The following is a 6,798-nucleotide window of genomic DNA, read 5'->3' on the forward strand; positions in this document are numbered from 1 at the left end:
GGAAGCTCTGAGATCCTCTGAGCAAGGAGATCCTCTTTTTATTTTATTTTACTTTTATTTAAGTAGACCTGACATATCATTTGAAGTTTGTGGCACATGTGAAAACCTGTGTCCCTGTGACAGAATCAACAAAAATCCAGGCCTCAGCTAAGGAATGGTTTGTTGAAATAGTGTATAAAGGTTGTCATAGTAATTAAATAGTAGATTTTCTGGGAGGGAGACTGTATCTAGGTCTTTCATACATAATGTTGTAATCAATTAAGCAATATTTTTTAGGATGCATCTGGATTAAAAAGTGTTGAGTAAGTGTAAATCCTTTTTTAAATCAGTGCTTTAAATCCTCCCATTTTTATCATTGATTGTGAACTCGATTCCAGTAAAGTCATTTAACACTGTGATTAGCTGGGGAGTGTCCCTCAAGTTTTCTCTACTGGTCTGTCTCATTGAGATGCATAGATATCTACATGCATATTTGCATGTTAAAAACACGTATCCGGTTTTCTAGAAAGAAATCAGTAGGCACATTATCTAAGAACACACCCACTTGTGTTTTTGCTGTACTTTTCAGATGAACAGATTCTGTAATGCCCCTCCTGCAGTGTGGTCTCCTGCTTGTCGGGCAGTGATTGTGCTTCATTTTTACCATTACTAGTATCAATGACATTAGAGTTCTGTCTCAACAAGCAAAGTGCACTGCAAGCGTACTTCAAAGCCCAGGGAAGTCTGACGACTTCTAAGGTTACATCCCAACATCTCAGTGAATGGATTGGAAGCTGAAAGGGACCTTGAAGGAATAGGAAGGGCTAGTGTGACTGAACTGCTAAAATTTAGTCCATTAGCAGTTTTTATCTGGATGTGGATGGAAAAAACATCACGTTCGTTGCACCATGAGCTGCTTACAATTGGAGGGAAAGTGCTTGTTTTAATAACTTGCAGTGAAGAAACAAGCTGATGGCACTATTAAAAGACTGCAAGTCTTAACATAGTAAAGAGAGAAAAAAATTAAATCAGAGATTGCTTACTTAGGCAAGAGTGTAGGAGGGAGGGATGCAAAAGTGAAAAGATATTTTCCACGTAGTGCAATTACCAGAAATGATGTGGCTGCTCTTTGAAGCAGTGATTCAGTGTGTTTTTGTCACCGTGTTATTGCAAATCAGGATTCTTTTATCAGTCAACGTTGTGAAGGGTGTGATTTCACTTCATTTGGAAACACAGGAGGAAAAAGCTATATTACGTTTCACATCTGCACAGTGGAAGTACTGAGGATCAGTATGAAAAGAGATTGACCACATATGTATTAATTCCTGTATAGTTTTCCACTTTGGTTTATATTTTAACTCCTTAGTCTACCTGTCTTACCCATTGAGGAGTCTAAACACTATATTTCTTTAAATAAAAGAGTTTGGTAATGCTTTCTCCCCTAATTTAAGTGGTCTGATCTCCTCAGTGTCACCAAAGTATACTTAAGCAAGCAAAACACATGGTGCCTATACTCTACACAGTATTACAGATGATGCACGTCTGTCTTCAGTGAATTGGTGCTAAACTTTTAAAGAATCCCCACATAACTGAATACAAGTCATATTCAGTCAAATCCAACACGTTTCATTCAATAAGGGAGTGACTGGATCAAATGCTTATGGCCTGTGGTATGCACAAAGTCAAACTGAGATTATCTAGTGGCTCCTTCTAACCTTGAATCCTATTAATGAGTATATTGTAGATGGCCCTCACGCCAAACACAAGTTCTGGAGAACTTGTGCGTTATCTGATGTAGTTATTTGGCTTATATGATGCTCCCTGTTACCAGGCGGAATATGTGGTGAAAGTCCAGGAGCAAACTAGAATTGAAGGAATTAATGAGTAGTAGGAACAGAGACAAGTGTATGCTTCATCTTGACAGTCTGATCTCTGCACAAAACCAAAGGATTCTTAATTAGTACGATTTGACTCGATTGGCATATTCTTCCATGCTTTTCTAGATCCCTTGGGAAGCTTTCCTTGAAGGGAGACTTACTAGAATGTTTCCATCTGTGCCTTAGATCTTGGTGTCCTGTATGTGTTTGATTTATCTAAAGTCGCACATTCTTCCCCCTAATACAGTGCTATGTGGAAAATTCAGTGAATTGACAAATGGGGGCTTCCCTGGGTTTTAAGAGGATTTTATCTGTGTGGCATTACTTTGTCCCTTTGAAACTGAGGTTGTGAAAAATTGTGTGTATGTATGGAAAATATTGCGTCTTTCCTGCCGACTTCACCGTCCTCCCCTCCCATGTACGCAGGAACATACGCACACTCGTATATACTGTCATAGCAGAAGCTTGACAAAAACCCAGTAAATATGCAGATGCTTAAATCTCTTAATATGGAATGGCTTGAAAAGACAAAGGGCTGTCAAATCGCATTGGAAAGTAATGTCCCTTTACTTTTTATCTTCAGGAGTTTTTTACATTCCCTTGAGAGAGTGTGTGTGTGTGTGTGCGCACGTGTGGTAACCGTGAGAGGGGCAGGTAAATCTTGTTTGTTTGCTTCTAAAGCCCAAAGCTCCTGAAGAGCAGTTTGGGAGCAGGAGAGGGAAGCGCTCTGAAGAAACATTCAGTAAGATAATGTTCTTGTAGTACAGATAATTTGAAAGCTATTTCACTTTCTCTTTTTCTAGAGGGAATAATTCTTGCCTTGATGTTGCCAACTAGAAGATACTGCTGAGAATAGAATGTGTTGTTAACTATTTTGAACTTTTTCTTTCTTTCTTTCTTTCTTTTTGGTTCCTTTCCACCTTTATTGCATGGAAAAGCACCCACAATCAAAAGGCTGATGATACCTGGTTCAGGAGCTCTAGGGATTCCGCCTTATCAGTCTTGGTGGTCTATGGGTAACTGTTGATGACTTTTAGGAGGTTTTCTGATTAGGTGAGACAACAGGAGTTGTCCTGTTACACGTCCTCAATTTGTACACTTGAGTTTCAGAGGAGATTGTTTGTTTTGGTGTTTTTTCTTTTGTAGGGTCCCAGTATTGTTCCCACAACATCAGTTAAGGCATCAGGTTTCCTTTTGTTTCATTCTTGGTTGGATTTCATGCTCATTTACTGTGTTAGAGCAGAAGTGGTAGTACCGAATTGTAGATTGATCTGTAAAACTTGATTCAATTACAAAGAAATACATATTAGGTATATAATAGAATGACTTTCTAGCCATTGTCTGAACTGCTTTTATATCTGAACTTTTCCAACATGAATAAGGTTTTGAATCAAAAGATATCAATGTTAGGAGCAAGCCTTTTAATTAACAATACAATGAATAAATTGCTCTTTTTCTTCTTCTAACCTTGTATTTAAATGTGTTCTAAGTGAATGGAGTTCATTCTTGTTAAAAAAAAAAAGGCAAAAAAAAAAAAACCCAAACGCTTGGAGGTGTGAGGACTTCAGGTTGTGCTCTTGCTTTGCCTAGGTTTCCTGTTCTGTTGCATGACACAACTTCTGTTGTGCTGTTGATATGTAGCACTTTTCAGTAGGTCTGTTAAATTGTGCAATGCATTTTTTTATATTTACAACCAAAATAATAAAGGTTATTTTTTGGAAGAAACTGGTTGTAGCGCCTTTATTTTCTAACTGGATATGGGGAAACGGTAAGTGGAATTGTTCCTGGAGCAGGACCAGCACCCGCCATCCTTTTTGCAACTCTGTAAGGTGACAAGGGCTCTCTTCCCTATTAGCAACGCTGAAGTTACCCCTTTGGGATCGGTGCGTTTGGCTTTTCCATTGCAAGGCTTCTATCCTCTGTTGAGCTTCTGAAGCTTGGACTGCTTTGGAGAAACTTGGTGTCCCTTGGGCCCTTCTTGACTGGAAGCATCAACTTGCTCTGATGAGCTTACGTGGAGCCAACAAGTGATTTCCTTTTCTCATGCACTGGCCACCAGGCTGCATTTGCTTTCTGCTGGGTTCTTCCCTGTCTCACCGGAGTGTTAGCCAGGTGAGCAAAAATTTAAAATTACCCTCTGTAGTCAACTCTGCTTCCCTTCACGGAAGCAGGGCAGAGACTGGGAATGAACAGGTGGGCTGAAGTACCATCTCCACAAGTCCAGGTGTCTGCAGAGTGTGCATGTTTCTTCACCCTAAATAACCAGTGAGCCTGCTCTTTCACATTTTGCATAACATAATTTTCCAAACATATTGACGTTCTGATGTGTTCCTAAAGTGAGAAGACCCTTATTGTTAGTTAAATTAAGCATAACAGTGAGAGCAAGCTCTTTTGACAATCTAAGCAGACAAACATCTATTTATTTTTGTACCTACTTCTAACAGGCTAGTAATTCACATGTAGTCCTGGGATTTCTCCAAGAAAGGTAAAACTCTTTAGCCTGTAGGGGCTGCACCAATGTCTTGAGCCTTGATGGTCTTACTTTCTTGCAGGCTTGGATTTGGGGCACTTGGCTGACACACTGCCTGGACAGTGGACACCACAGAGCAGCACTGAGATTGGATAACACGGTATTCCTATGGAATTGATGTCAGTGTTTGGCATTGAGCTGTTTAAGTCCATTTAAAAAGTATTTCATCTTTGCCTTTACTGACTGATTTCTGTTTTTCCCCAGTAGGACACTTCAGCTGTCTGTGATTCAGTTGTCAGTCGCCTCATTGGTATATTGGATTTTCTTGCCTAGTGGAAGCAGCGTTGGGTGACTGAGACTCTAGTTGAAGTGAAAGGTAATAGATGAGTGAAAAGGGGGATTTTATTTTAAAATCATTGCACGGGAATTGATGCTGGTTAATCTCATCCTTGTGATTGGTGTCTTTTGAGTTAATACAGCTTATGAGAACTTTTGATGAGTCAGGCCTGTGGTTCCAGGAGAAGGTATAGCAGTTTTCTTACTTGGTTTGCATTTAATTTTTTTAATCTCTCTATCTTAATCTCACATAAAGCATTTTGGTAGAAGACAGCGATTCTTCACTGCTATTTAAACGGTGATAAACCAACACTGCATCCCAGTTTCACTCTTGACCAAGCATATAAATGCCAGTGTTACAGCAATGATGCTATCGAACATTTCTGAGAGGAATAGTGCTGATTAAACAGCAATAAACCAACACTTCAGCCTCCCTTCACTCTTGACAAAGCATAGAAATGCCAGTGTTACTGCCATGATGCTATCAAACTTCTTGGGAGGAAGCTGTGGCCGGAGACCACTGTTTCTTTACTACTGATTTTGTGGTGACTTCGCTGAGGCTGGTATGACTGTAGCTGTTATGCCAAAAGACAGTTACTGAAATGGCTTTTTTTTGTGGCTGATTCTGCTAATCCTTGAGCAGTGTCAAAAGTGGACCTACATTTGCTCTATGGAAATTATGCCGAATGAAATCACTGCTGTAAGGGAATTGGCACTTCAGTGGGGAAACAGCTCAGGGCTCTTTCTCTATGTAAAAGAATGGAAAGCAATGCCCGCTGGATTTTTTTTTTTTTACTTTCTTTTTTTTTTTAAGCTGTATTTACTATCAGGAGCTCTTCTATGACTATTGTCACCCCTGAGAACTTTCTCCTCCTTAGCGTGCTCATCACCACGGGGTGGGCAGACAATGAATAGTTGGGTGTTGGGGAAGTTCCCTGTGTGCAAACACAGAAGAGTCCCTGTTGTCATCCAGAGAGATGTTTAACATGTTCCTATCGGAACAAGGTGTGTGTATCACAAACCCCAGTGCTATTCCATCACAAAATGGAAACAAACCGACAAAAGATGAGACTCATTACATCCCTAAGTCCTGCTGCTGCCTGCCCTTTTGACACTTCTTACAAAGCCCATCGGTGACTCCCCCATCTGAACTGTGAATTCCTCATAGGCCTTGAAAGCCAACAGCTTCCTTTTCCATCAGGAGAGATGGGGAACTACTTGTCGAAGAAGCTTTGTCAATGATCACCTCATTATCTCACAGCAGAGACGGTGTGTGGCGCAGGTGTATCCCCCCAACTTCCAGCCCTCCGGGGCTGAGGAGGATTTATCTGAGCACTGATGATCCTGCACCAGGAAAGCTACAGATCTGCAGATGTTCTCGTGTTGTTCTGTCTGGGGCTGGCAGCCTTCTCCTCTTGGGAGAGACTTTTCTGAGCCTTTCTGTGAATGCTCAAGTCAACTTTTGAGAATCTCTGGAAGAGCTTTTCAAAGAAGAAGCCTCTACATCTGCCCGAGGCTGGCAGGGAGCCAGCTGTACTGGGACAGACGAAGGGGCAGTACCGGAGCAGCCCCGCATCCGTAGGCTGCCTACAAAACTTAAATAAACTCTATCCGACAACATCAGTGGCTGTTTGCTGTATCACCTTACAGAAATGAACATAATACAGGTGTCAGAAGTGCTTTAGTGATACCGTTGTGTCACTTTGTGCATCAGACTAGCTGCTGTCGCTTACCTAGGCATGCACTTACGCTCTCATTCTGACTCCTGAGTGAGGTGCTGGTCATCACTTCCTCACCTCAGCCCTTTAAAGTTTGATGTGCTGGTATCAGCCAGCCCATCTGCCTTGCTGCATCCCAAACGCTTGTGGCAAAGCACCCTTCTCTTTCAAGCACATGTGAGGAGCACAGCGGCTTGCCACAGTTTTGCATAAGCTTGTGTCTCCCTACTTCGAGCGTGTGGGTGAGCTCAGACTCTTGAGGTGAGCTGCGTCTGCAGGGCTGGCAATACAATTCTGTGCCCCCGTGGGGAAGAACGACTCGTTTCTTTCTCAGGTTGTACTTCCCATGACGTGAATTGGGACAGACCTTCTGACTCACTTTAATATCTTGTTTGAGCTTCAGAGGAAATCTCTTTCC

Source organism: Charadrius vociferus, unplaced genomic scaffold, assembly GCF_000708025.1.
Source record: "Charadrius vociferus isolate BGI_N301 unplaced genomic scaffold, ASM70802v2 scaffold332, whole genome shotgun sequence".
In the NCBI taxonomy this organism is placed as follows: Eukaryota; Metazoa; Chordata; class Aves; order Charadriiformes; family Charadriidae; genus Charadrius; species Charadrius vociferus.